This window comes from Equus przewalskii, chromosome 16 (genome assembly GCF_037783145.1).
Source record: "Equus przewalskii isolate Varuska chromosome 16, EquPr2, whole genome shotgun sequence".
Taxonomy (NCBI): domain Eukaryota; kingdom Metazoa; phylum Chordata; class Mammalia; order Perissodactyla; family Equidae; genus Equus; species Equus przewalskii.
This window is the reverse complement of record NC_091846.1, coordinates 24997395-25009456: the sequence shown is the minus strand read 5'-3', so window position 1 is coordinate 25009456 and position 12062 is coordinate 24997395. Positions and strand designations below refer to the sequence as shown.

General features: G+C 46.8%; 2 protein-coding genes across 13 annotated transcripts in view; one reads left to right on the top strand and one right to left on the bottom strand.

Annotated features, from left to right (window-relative positions):
* ERICH6B (glutamate rich 6B) overlaps positions 1–11678 on the bottom strand; it is a 64258-nt gene extending 52580 nt beyond the window's left edge. For 2 of the 7 annotated variants that reach the window (XM_070578286.1, XM_070578290.1), the window contains exons 1-2: positions 11290–11429; positions 4459–4509 (exon numbers count right to left, since the gene is read on the bottom strand). The gene's annotated coding sequence lies outside the window, so the exon portion shown is untranslated. Of the gene's footprint in view, positions 1–4458; positions 4510–11289; positions 11501–11525 lie in introns of those variants that run through there. The other 5 variants (XM_070578285.1, XM_070578289.1, XM_070578287.1 and 2 more) reach the window with 5 other exon arrangements.
* Positions 11528–12062, top strand: part of CBY2 (chibby family member 2) — a 55508-nt gene continuing 54973 nt past the window's right edge. Inside the window, exon 1 of one of the 6 annotated variants that reach the window (XM_070578292.1) lies at positions 11528–11686. The gene's annotated coding sequence lies outside the window, so the exon portion shown is untranslated. Of the gene's footprint in view, positions 11687–11732; positions 11836–12062 lie in introns of those variants that run through there. The other 5 variants (XM_070578293.1, XM_070578294.1, XM_070578297.1 and 2 more) reach the window with 5 other exon arrangements.

The window sequence follows — 12062 nt, the reverse complement described above, 5'->3', positions numbered from 1 at the left end:
GCCATGATTTCAGGAAGTTATTATTTATAAACACAAGACAACCTTTCTGAGGCTGCTCATTCACTTTTCAGACAGCCGTGGTTCACAAGTCCTTGGATTGAGTGAGAGCCTTCCTCACTTTGACTTCCACTCCTTCATCGGCCCTTTCTGTCCCTCAGGGAAACTCAGTGAAGAGTTCTCCCTCTTTTTCCACACGGCAGCCTTTTAAGTGCTGGAAGATAGCAATCAGATCTTTGTCCAGGACGCTGGGCTCGGCTCTGTGACTGCCCTCTCAGCATCTCCGCTCAGACGTCTAAGGACATCTCAAATTCACCGTGCCCAAACTTAGATCCAGACCTCTCAGCGGATGACAAAGCCCTTGGAGTCATCACCAACTCTTCTCTTTCCTCCTCATCCTACATCAAATCTACCAGGAAATCAGGCTGACTCCTCCTTCAAAGGATCTCACCACTTCTCATCCCCTCCATGTTCCCACTGTGGTGCGAGCCAACATCACATCTTGCCTGGACTACTGTAGTCACCTGCTGGCTGGTCTATTCTTCACACGGCAGCGAGCTTTTAAAATGTAAGTCACATCACCTCACTCCCCTGTGCGAAATGCTATGATGGCTCCCATCTCTTGGATAAGAAGCCAAAGCCCTTCCAGGGTCTGCAGGTCCTTCCTGATTGGCCCCCATCACCTCTCCCACTTCCTTCCTACTGCTCTCTCCCTCCCTTGGCTCCTGCCACACTGCTGTCATTGCTGTTGCCAAGATGACAGGCACTGTCCCACCTGAGGCTTTGCTCTATCTGTCCTCTGGGCATGTTCCCCAGGTATCTGGCTGGTTCACTCCCTCACCTCTCAGTGAGGCCTGCGCCTATCATCCTATTTATTGTCACCTACCCAACTGTGGCACTTCCAATCTCCCTTAACTTACTCTTCGTTTTCGCCTTTTTCCAGAGTGTTTATCATTTTCTACTATACTAACTACTTTATTCATTATGATGTGTATTGTCCATTTCTCTCTCTAGAATGTAAGTTCCCTGAGGGCAGGGATCTTTGTTATTTGCTCAAGTACCTAGAATGGTGCCCAGCACATAAGAGGTAACAATAAATATTTATTGAATGAACATGTGAATCATGATTTCTCCCTTTCACAGTTCCTTCAACCACTGAGTAGATGGCGTGGTTTCTAGGTCCTTCTCCACCATCTTGGCTGCCCTCTGGATGTGCTGTAGTATGTTAGCTCTCTAACACATATGGCTTAGAACAGAACCCAGAGCCCAAGGCCCAGGCTGAGCATGTAGCCATCTCCGCAACACCATGTGGTGTGTCTGAGAACACTGAATGTGTTAGCGTGTTCAGAGCTCCCACTCTAAAAGGGCAAGTGGGTTCCTTTCCCCAAGACTTCACATTTTCTCCAGCTCATCCCAATAATTTTATATTGGACTGCTTGCCATTTCCTATCATGTGTGTGTCCTCATCCAAATCATCCATGGATACATATTTCAAACCAGAGAGTGCTGAGGACAGTGGCTAAGCTGACCCTGCCATCTTCTTCCATCCGCCACTCAGGGGAGGATGCGGGAGAGGGGAGCTAACATTTCCACATCAGCCACTGTGCCGGGTCCCCTTAGCCCTCACAACAACCCCTGACGGAGGCATAATTGGCATAATTATCCCCCATTTATGGACGGGGAAATGGGGCTCAGTTTTTAAGGGAAACAGAAGCATTGATAATCTTTATCTAGAGGATCTCAGTGACAAAAAGTAGTTTGAGGAAAAAAAATTAGTTTTCTTCTGAGCATCAAAATTAACCAAAGCGGGGAGAAAGAGGATCTTACTACAAACATTTTTTGCTAAATAAATGAGAAGGCCTTGAAGAACACAGCTCTTTTCCTGGACAGCTGGTTGGGCCAAGTCTTTGAGGCCCCTCTCCCTTGGCTCCCTGAAGGCCCTCCCCCTCTACTTTCTGAGACCCTCTCTCCCAGCTCCCCAAGGCTCCTCCCTCTTGGCTGTCTGAGCCCTGCCCCTTGACTCACGAGGCCCCTCCCACTAAGCTCTCTTAGGCTACGCCTTCTTGACTCTCTGAAGCCCTTCACCCTCAACTTTCTGAGCCCCTTCCTCTTTGGCTCCCTGAGACTGCTGTCCACTTGAAGGTTCCCCTCCTTCTCTAAGGAGTGGTCAGAGAGGTTCAGTTCCATGTGAGTTGCTCTCCAAGAATCCATGCTGCCTGTCACCCCTCCCAAGTGCTCCCTAACTATCACAGGAAATGCCCTAGGAGTCTGCCTAGCACAAATATCAAACTCACTGGGCTATAAGATGCCACATCTGCCTTCTCTCTCCTTTTATTTAAATCAGGAAAATGTTCTCCTGTTTCCAGATTTGGGGAACTACTCTCCTTCTTCCCTGTGCTTCAACTATTTGTATAATGCTTTGAGTTGCTAAACAAGTAAATGTGCCCTACTGAATTTATTCATCATGGCAGCCTTGTGTGGCAAACACTATTATTTCCATTTTACAGACCACAACACTAAGGTTTAGAGGGATCTATGACTTGGTTAACGTCGGACAAGTAATAAGTGGCCAAACTAGGATTCGGACACACATTTGTGCTGCCAAGTTCAGTGTTCTTTCCCAACACCGACTATTATGTGGGCTGAGACCCTGGTGTTCTTTGGAGGGGACTGATTTAGGGCACTGTTCCTACAGCCTCTCTCACACGTTCTAATTAAACAATCATTCTCCATAATAAGGTAAAGAGGTTGAGAAAAGGGAGGAAGGGGGAAGTTGGGTTTCTTTCATTACTGCACACTTACCGTGTGCCTAGAACAGAATAAGATATTTCATATTTTTTAAATTTAAAGGTTTACAAAAATCTGGTAAAATATTATTGTCCTTTTTTCAACTAAGAAAACCAGGTCGCATAGAGGTTAGGTAACTGGCCTTACAGCTCCTCAGCACCATATTTGGGATTCCAGACCACGTCTGTCCAATTCCAAGTCTAAACCACATTGCAGAAGAGGAGATGAGCTAGATATGTCACCTTTCTAGTATTTACAACTCAAGTTCTTAGCGATACCTTCAAATATTTAGCAGCTCTAATGGCAATTATTTAAAAGAACACAAAAAAATATTTAGAGTTTCTAGTTGCTAAAAGGAAATTCCTTTGGATGAAAAGATATCGTCATTTGAAAATACTGGACAAATTTTCAAGAGTCCTATTGATTCACTTGGAATTGACTTCCCTCAAATCTTCAAAATTATCAGAAACAGAGCAGGATTATTGATTGCTATGGATAACTGTTATAACTGATGACATATTCACTTTCAGATAGCTCAGCTTAGGGTCTCAGTAGAAGCACATTTTGCGTGTGGCCTGTTGACACTAACGGGGTCCTGAGGTATCTGTGTTCTCAACACATATGAGCATGTCTGGGCTGCCTTATGGGGCTGTGGGCAGCAGGTGGCAGGAGAAATAGCCCTGTCTTGGCTGCGCTCCAAACTGAATATGTGATTTGGAACATGTTCCCTGCTCCTCCCACACATGTGTCCAGGCTTCTTGTCTCATTTATGATATTAATGGATTGACCTAGAAGAGCTCCAGGTTCCTTCCAGCCCTGTGTTTCTAAAGACTAACTATCCCTTATTCAAAACCCTTAGTTATGTTGTAGACTTCAGATTTTTTCCTGATGTAGACCAGCCTTGAGGTGAACATATCATAGATATATATAACCACCCGAGAGGGGTCTGGGGCAGCACCCTGTATGAATCTTACTAGTATTTCTGCAGCAAAACATGTAAAATTTCACCATAAATGGGATAAAGAAAAACTTAAAACAGCCCCACATCAGTTTGGGTTGGATTTTGCTTCCAACTGAGTTCTAGCAGGTCAGTTTTGTGGCCACATGAGTTTGCCATGAACTTATCGAGAAGATTTGCAGTTTTTAGAACTTTTGGATTACAGAATTTGTAGATAAGGGATTTTAATCCTGCATTTTTTTTCCTTCCCAAAGGCCCAGTGCATAGTTGTATATCTTAGTTGTAAGTCCTTCCAGTTTTTCTATGTGAGCTGCTGCCACAGCACAGCAACTGACAGATGAGTGGTGTGGTTCCACGACTGGGAAACGAACCTGGGCTGCTGAAGTGGTGAGAGCACCGAACCTTAACCACTAGACTACCTGGGCTGGCTCTAATCCTACATTTACATTTCTTTTGATGCCCTCTTGCTGGTCACATCTAGGATTTATCTAATGCTGTGCTTTTGATGGGAGATGCAATGCCTTTAAAAAGCAGCTACTGCAGGAACATAAAATCTACTTTATGGAGATCCACTTTGACATTGCTGTTTCTGGGATCACCGTGTGGCTAACAGGGAGGACACTAAAAATTATTTGTAATCATGACTGTGCACTCTTCAAGACCTGGAGCAAAGCAGCAGCACCTATGCCCATTTATGCTCACGGCTCAGTACTTACAATGTCTGGGAGGGAACTGAGTCCAAGCCAGGAGAGTTTTCAATAATAAAGCTGAAAGAAAAACGTTTTCTGATTAGCTCTTGGTTACCCAGAAAATTAGCCAGCGAACACCTCATTCCCTAAGAATACGGGATAATGGAGATTTTTCCTATGAGAATATTGAGTAGAATTTGTTTTTGTAGTACACATTTCTTTCTTAACCTTCCTTGGTCAGGAGCTCTCCTTGAATGTCCACCATGTAAATCAAACCTAAGCAGCCCTCTCTTATATGCCTCCTCTGCCATCCCCCACCTCTGTCACTGAATGGTCTGACCAATGTGAGCACCAAGGGCCCCTGGGCACCAGAGAGAACTCACAAAAATGCCATGATGATCTTAAATTTTTGAGGAAAACGTCAATACTTGACATCTGTTGGGTGTTGTATGAGCTACTATCTTTAGATTACGCTGTATTCCTTTCAATGATGGAATATTTTGCAAAGCTGGGTTTTTGGCAGTTGTTGCGATAAAAAGCAAGTACCACACAAAAATCAGTGCAGATCAGGAAATGAGGGTTGCCATGCGCAATCTGATTCCAAGATTGGAGAAATCAAGCAATGCCCAATGGGCACACACATTCTAAAAGTAAGTCATCATGGCTGTTTAAGAATGAAATAAAAGCATTATTTTTTCTTTCAATTTCTGTGTATTAAGTTGTGACAAAAATATGCGACAGAAGGATGTGACACAAACATTAAGTTACTTGGATAACTAATAAATGAAAAGTGTTATGGATTTCCTTCGGCCTAGGGGTCACTGTGAAAAATTCACTGAGACACTAGGGGCGCTGTGAACTGAGAAAGTTGGATGTAATTTCACGCAGTTGATCAGATGTGGAAGTTTGTAGTCATCCTCGATTCCTCTCTCTTCGTCCTCCCAAGCCTGCTAATCAATCAGCTGGTCCTCTTGACACCATCTTCCAAAAAAAGTCCCTAATCCAGTCTTCTCTCTACCACTGTGACCACTCTTGTCTAATGCACCATCTTCTACGACAACCTCCTTGTTTTGGCTCTTGCTTTCCAACAAGCCATTCTTCAGAGGTGATCTTTTAAACACATAAAGTAGATCATGTTGCTCCCTTGCTTAAAACCCTCCGATGGTTTCCACTGTACTTTGAAAGACATCCAAGGCCTGCCCATCTTGGCCTCTGCTTCCTTCCTGGCCCTCCTGGAATCCCACTCCTCCTCTTGCTCACATGCTACAGCCTCTTCCCACCTCAGGGCCCTTCCATTTGTCCCTCCCATTGTTGAGAAAGTTCTTCATCCGGATCCTCAAATGCCTGGCTCCTCCTCCTCAAGTTTCAGCTCAGATGTCACCTCCCCCGTGAGGCCTTCCCTAAACAATTGATCTAAACTTTCCCCACCCCACCCCACCCCCCCTACCCCCGTCACCTCCAATCACTGTGTATCTTATCATGCCGTTTTATTTTCTTTATTTGTATCATATTCATTGATCTGTATACTGGAGAACATGAACTTTGCTCTCTTGTTTGCCGTCGTATTCCTGCCACCTAGAATCATGCCTGACACACAGTAGGCAGTCAATAAATATTTGTTGAAATAAATAAATGAGTGATTATTTCATATGGTTGCATATTTGTAACACTCACTGATGGCTCTGAATGGAGAAGATCCAGAAGTGTGTTGGGAGGGAGGAAGTCAGTAATTTCATTTGAGATATATATATATGTCATATAATACATGTATTTATATATAAATATATATATGAAATACGTTGTACAAACCAGGTGATCTAATCAAGGGTTTCCTATATTCTTTGGGAAGAGACAATAGAGGGTTACCTTATATGAACTCCATTTTTCTAAGCAATATTTAGCATTACTGGTTTGTCATAATTATAATGAGTTGGATAGTTAATGAAGCAACTCATTATTCCATTTGTTATTCTTTGTAACAGGCAAGCTCCTCTTACACCTTCTGTTTTTTTCCTTTTCTTTAATTAAGAAATCGAGATAAAGACATATAAAGGAACATTTCTACAACTACAGTGCTAAACCAAAAGTGGGAATGTCATTGTCCAGCCCAAACTCGCTGATGTTTTTTCTTGGACCACACTAAATCCAGGAAGGGTGCACAGGACAGTGGCAATAGAAACAGGTGTAGGACTATTCAATATCTCTAGCAAGCAGCAGTGGGGATTAAACAGAGCTTTCTTTAATGAGATTAATTCTGAAATACTAAGAGCGGTTTGGCATATCCCCAAAGATACAAGGCATTTGTATCTATATAAGATTAAAGGAGCTTTCACACAAAGCAATTTTAGTTTTCAACATCAAAGAGATGCTTCGGAGGGGTTGCTTGAATGAGGCACACTGCAGCAAATGTGGGCCGTGCAAAAGCTTCTTTATATAAAAGACGGTTTGCTCAGCCAGGAATTGTATCTGTGGCTTTCACTACCCAGGACATACAGAGCACTGTTCTTGGAATCACAGGATTATGGGAAGGGGAGGCCAGGGGTTGGGAATCAGGTCTACAAACACCCTAGACAGGTGGCTACCTGGTGATAACTTTGGATTTCCAGGGAGGGGAGCTCAGTGCTTCTTGAGGCAGACTGTTGGACCACTTTTATGAATAATAAATAACGATGATGCTGGTAATAATAATGATAAGAAATAACACGGCAATAGATATGGGATTATTCAGCCACCATTTCTATGTGCCAGGCACCGTATTTAGCAAATAGCAAATTACACAGACTTTTGGCACTAAATCTTTCTCCTTTGGGCTTTTGACCAGCCTCCCAGTTCTGCTCTCTGGAGTTACACGCAACAGATTTGCTCCACAGCAGGCTGCAAATGTTTAAAGGTAGCTTTTATGTTTTTACCTGTTTTTGTGTGTGTTCATGTGCCAAACTTAAGTTTATTTTTTGAACCTGATACAGGTGTTTATATGGATCCATATTAAATTTCATCTTGCTGGTTTTGCCTCATCCTTCAAGGCTGCTTAAATATTTGTGAATCTGATTCTATCATTCAGTGTGTTCCCAGACCTTTTAAAAGTGCTACTGAAAATGATAGGCTTCCAAGTCTTCCTTCCTATCCCATGTTCCTTTCTTCTTTTCCTCTTTTTTACTGCAAATATTCATGGAGGACTTTCTATGTAACAGACGCTGTCAGGCACTGGGGCTGCAAGGTTGCATAAGGTACACCTATAGACCTCAAGAAAGTGTCTTGCTTAAGCAAGGAGACAGAAAAATAAATTAAAATACAGCGTAGTGTGATTATGTCATGAATGAAAGAGGAGGATTTTAACACGAGTTGGAAGAATAATTATCTGGAAGGAGAGGAAACAGGGAGCTAGGAAAATGCCACCCTCTGACTTCTGGGGTGTGGGGCCCATGAGGGAAATGGGCAGTCCCCACAGAGTTAAAAGCTAGCCAGAGGAGGTCCCAGAGCTGGGGAGGGGGCAGACTTTAGCCATCAGAAGGAAATGGAAAGAGAATTCTGTGCAGAGGATGAAGGTGAGGGGAGCTTGTTTATGGAGCGGTCTACGCCATTACTGCCCAGTGTTACAGCCTTTCTTCCTCTCTCCTACCTGCCTGGCCAGCGGGGCTCCCCCACCCCCCACCTGACCTCCCTAAAGAATCAAGTTCAGCTGCCCAGGCTAGTGAGTCTAAGTTTTGACATGGTGGAGTGGAGAAACAGCGAGCATTCTAGATCTCAATTAGAGACCAGGGAGGGACAGAATGAGACAGGAGGGGGTCATTTACGACCTGAAAATGCCCAATTAGTCACTGGGAAGGCTGGTAAGACCAAGACCAAAGGAACTTTTTGTTAGGACTGCTTGTGGGGTTCTTCCAAGCATAATTACACGGTCATTTAGAGGCTGTCCTTGGTGGGAAGGCTGGAATCCTCAGGAGTCTTGGCAGAATGGCTCATTTGTTCTCGTGGCAGAGCCTGGGATGGTGCCTGGAGTCTGCAAATTCCCAGGAGTCAGGAATTTTGTACAGAGAGTAGGTGACCTTGGCAGTCCCCTTATCCCATATTGGACCCATGTGCTTACTCAAACAGGGATACCCCTGAGGCAGAGAGCCCCTCCTAAGGAAAGAAACCTGCACAGCCAAGAGGCTACAGGGTCCTGGGAAATAGTGGGTTCTACACCAGCGCCAGGTGCCACCTGGGAGCTGTCCCTGAATCTCTCCTCAGGGCTTCTAGAATCCCTGAAACCCTGTAGAAAGCTGGTCGCACAGACTGATTTGGTTAGGGTTGATGAGCTCCACCTGCTGTCAGGAGTTCAGCAGATTATGACCCGGGTGAGGAGTGCTGACAGTTTATTTCCTTAGAGAGAGTGTCAGTGAACGTGGTCAGGCGTAGCTCCTGGGGCACTGAGTGCATGGCCATGGTGGGTGCAAACCAGACTCATATAGCTGAGCTCCAAAAGCCTGGCTTGAAGCTGTGAACCAAGATAAAGCTGAAGTTTATCACAACCACCAGTGAAAAGAGGCCTGGGGATCTTCCATGGATCTGGAGCTGAGAGGCAGGCTCAGGACTTGGGGTGTGCTGCCTAAGCATCCCCTTCTAAAAGGTGAAGGTATCAGTCTAAAAGGGCATGATGCCTGGCTCCACAATTGGAGTTTGAGGGGATTAAACATGAAAAACTGAATAACTCAAAACTAGCACCTCCTGGTTTTGGTGGGACAGGAAGAACGTAGGCAAACGTTTCTAGACTAAGAGGGTTTGAGCTACACAACCTGGAAGTGAAGAGATGAGGTAAAACCTTCAGCTCCGGGAGGAGACCAGCAGGTGCTGCGTTGAGGACTCCTGGCTGAGGACTGTGAAGGGTGAGGAATTTGCTACTACTTATCGTACACGTCAGGCCCAGCTGCAGCAGCAGAGACGGCAGGGGAGGGCTTCAGCCTGTCTCCCGGTGCAAGAGCAGCCTCAAGCTTTGGTCCATAGTTGTGTGTGTTTCTTCCAATAGGAGACTGGAGAGAAATTTGGTTCTAGAACAGGCCAGCTTATTTAGAACACTACCTGTACGGCTCATGTTTTTCCTGTCAGTCCTTGATATACTTAGAATGAGTCCCTATGAATAGTGTTACATTATTGAACGTTAAGAGTCAACTTAGAAGGCCAGGCCTTGGGCCAGTCACGGACTGACTCCAGTCCGGTTGGGCCCTGCAAGGCTCTCACAGCTGGGACTGAGGGCTCCGTCTACTGAGCAGTCATCCTGCCTGGCCATCCTCCTGGCCCTGCTTCCGTCTCCTCTTGGTTTTGTCCTCCAATATATTCAGTGTCCTGCTTTATTTTCTGGAGCATGCAGTATACATTTCTACCAACTCTTCCAGAGGAAGATTTCTTTTTGGGGTCCCAGCCTTGCTTTGGAATTTTCTTATTTTAAAGTAAGTGTGTTCATTCTTTAAAACCCAACTCAAAGTCACCTCCTCTGCGAAGACGTGCACGCTTTCCCAGAAGGTCTGTCCTTTCTCACAGGTCTCTCACGTCCTTCTCTTACTGTGCTGCTGGCTTTTGTTCACACGTCTGCCTCACCCATGCCACGGTAGCCTCGCACAATGCCTGGCACGTGCAGGATTTCAACAAGTTTGTGGACTGAATGGATGATCCATGGGGAAAAAGGGCCAGGGGGGCCGACCTCACGTCAAGTTTTCGGCTTGGACTCTTCAGGCCCCCATCCACTTAACTTTCTTTACTGCTATGGAGGGACAGCCAAGAGATGAGTTGCAAGTGGGCTCAGACGGCAAAGTTGAAGCTGATGAAGAGAATAGGGTGGGCCATAGGGCCCTGGGGTGTAGTTTGGATGCTGCCAGCAGAGGTTTGGAAACCCTGTCTGGAGCAAGGGGAGAAGTCTCATTTCTGGAAAGGATCAGGGGTGTTCTACAGTGTTCCGCAAACACAAGGCCTTCTTGGGGCTATATGATCCTCAATAGCTGTTTATCACCTCTCTAACTAATGGTGGGGCGGGGGGATTCTTGGCTGAAGGCAGCTGCCTTCCCTCTTGGGGGAACACCTGATGGCCTACTTGGGTGAGTTTGATGGCGCCATGCCCACTGATCTGGATCCACATTCAAAAATGCCACGGGGCAAACGCTGAAGTCACAAAGTTCTGTTGACCTCCCTTAGACCAATCAGTGCAGTTTTTAGCGGTATGGACACCCCAGTGCGCTCATTAAAACACAATTTCCTAAGGCCTTTTTTATAAATAGAATTTCAAATGTATTCAGCTTTGAACTTTCAAGGAGGATGACCTTGAGCCGCCTCTTGGCACAGAAAGAGTGGAGCACCAGACATGGGCCAATCTGACCAACTCCCTGGAAGGTTAGGACCACTGTTTCTCTCCCATTTTAAGGTGGTGGGGGGTAGGGAGATGACACGGGAAACGGTGATTTGCTTTGGGTCACAGGAGCCAGTCTGTGCACAAGGCTGGAATTTGGGATATGGGAAATTTTTTCCTGTTTAGTTGACTAGTCTATGCAGGCTGAAAAGGAAGACGTTCTACCATTCACACGCATAGTTTTTCCATCAACTCAGAGCCAGGGCTCTTTGGAGGGGAAGGGGCCCAGTCCTCCTTTATTTGCAGAAGTGTCAGGACCCAACACCACCCTTCACAGAGGGTAGAAGCGCGGTCACAGCAGGGAACAGAACGGCCAAAAGAGGGAGGGGCAGAGAAAGGGGAGGGAAACAAAGAAGTGCGCGTGTTGACGCTTCTTTGTTCCCCAGACCGTGGACGCAGCTCCCACTCCCTCCCGGCGGCTGGGGCTGGAGGAGCAGGCGCGGGCCTCCCGGAGCACCGGCGGCTAACGTCGCAGCCCTTACCCGAGCCGACGGCGGCGCCGCTCCGCGCGATCTCCCGGGCTGCCCGCGCGCGGTTCAGCTCTCGGCGGGAACGGCGCCCCTCTCTCTCCCCCGCGCCCTTCTAAGGTGCGCGGGTTTCCAGGCCTCCGGACCTGCTCTCGTCTTCCCGCTCCCCGCCCGCTCCTCCCGGCGGAAATGCCTGGTCCAGCGTCAGTGGCTGGCCGGAAAGTTTTCCTCATTATTTGCGTCATGGTCACCTGCGTCAGGTGTTCCCCGAACTGGGGACGGTGGAGGGCAGACCGCTAGCACCCGGAGTCTGCTGGCGCCCGCCCGGCTGCGCATCCACCCTGGGCTCCTGGGCAGAGGAGGCGCGGCAAAGACTGGTGGAATTGTATTTGATTTTATTATTTATTTAATGGTATGTAAATTTTATAGCTTTGTTTTTCGGATTCCAGAATCTTGCCACGTCAGCTTTCCCCCGATCCCGGGGCCCAGCGCTGAGCTGGTGGGTGGGTACTGAGATGGAAACCGGGCCTGTGACTCCCGGAGCAGAGACCCTCTAACTCGGTCAGGTCCAGGGGCTGCAGGGTGGGCTGGCCGGGAGAAGGGGGGTATTCCCATGCGGCACCCTGAGTGGCCTCACTAGGGTTAGTCCCCAGGACAAAGCCCCTAAGCAGCCTGGAGGACCTCCCCTTTAAGTATGCCTCTGGAGTACCGTTGGGAGGTGGGGGAGGCAAGGAGCTGCCCTGAGGGGACAGAATCCAGGTGCGGGGTCTTGATCTGGGGTCAAGGGT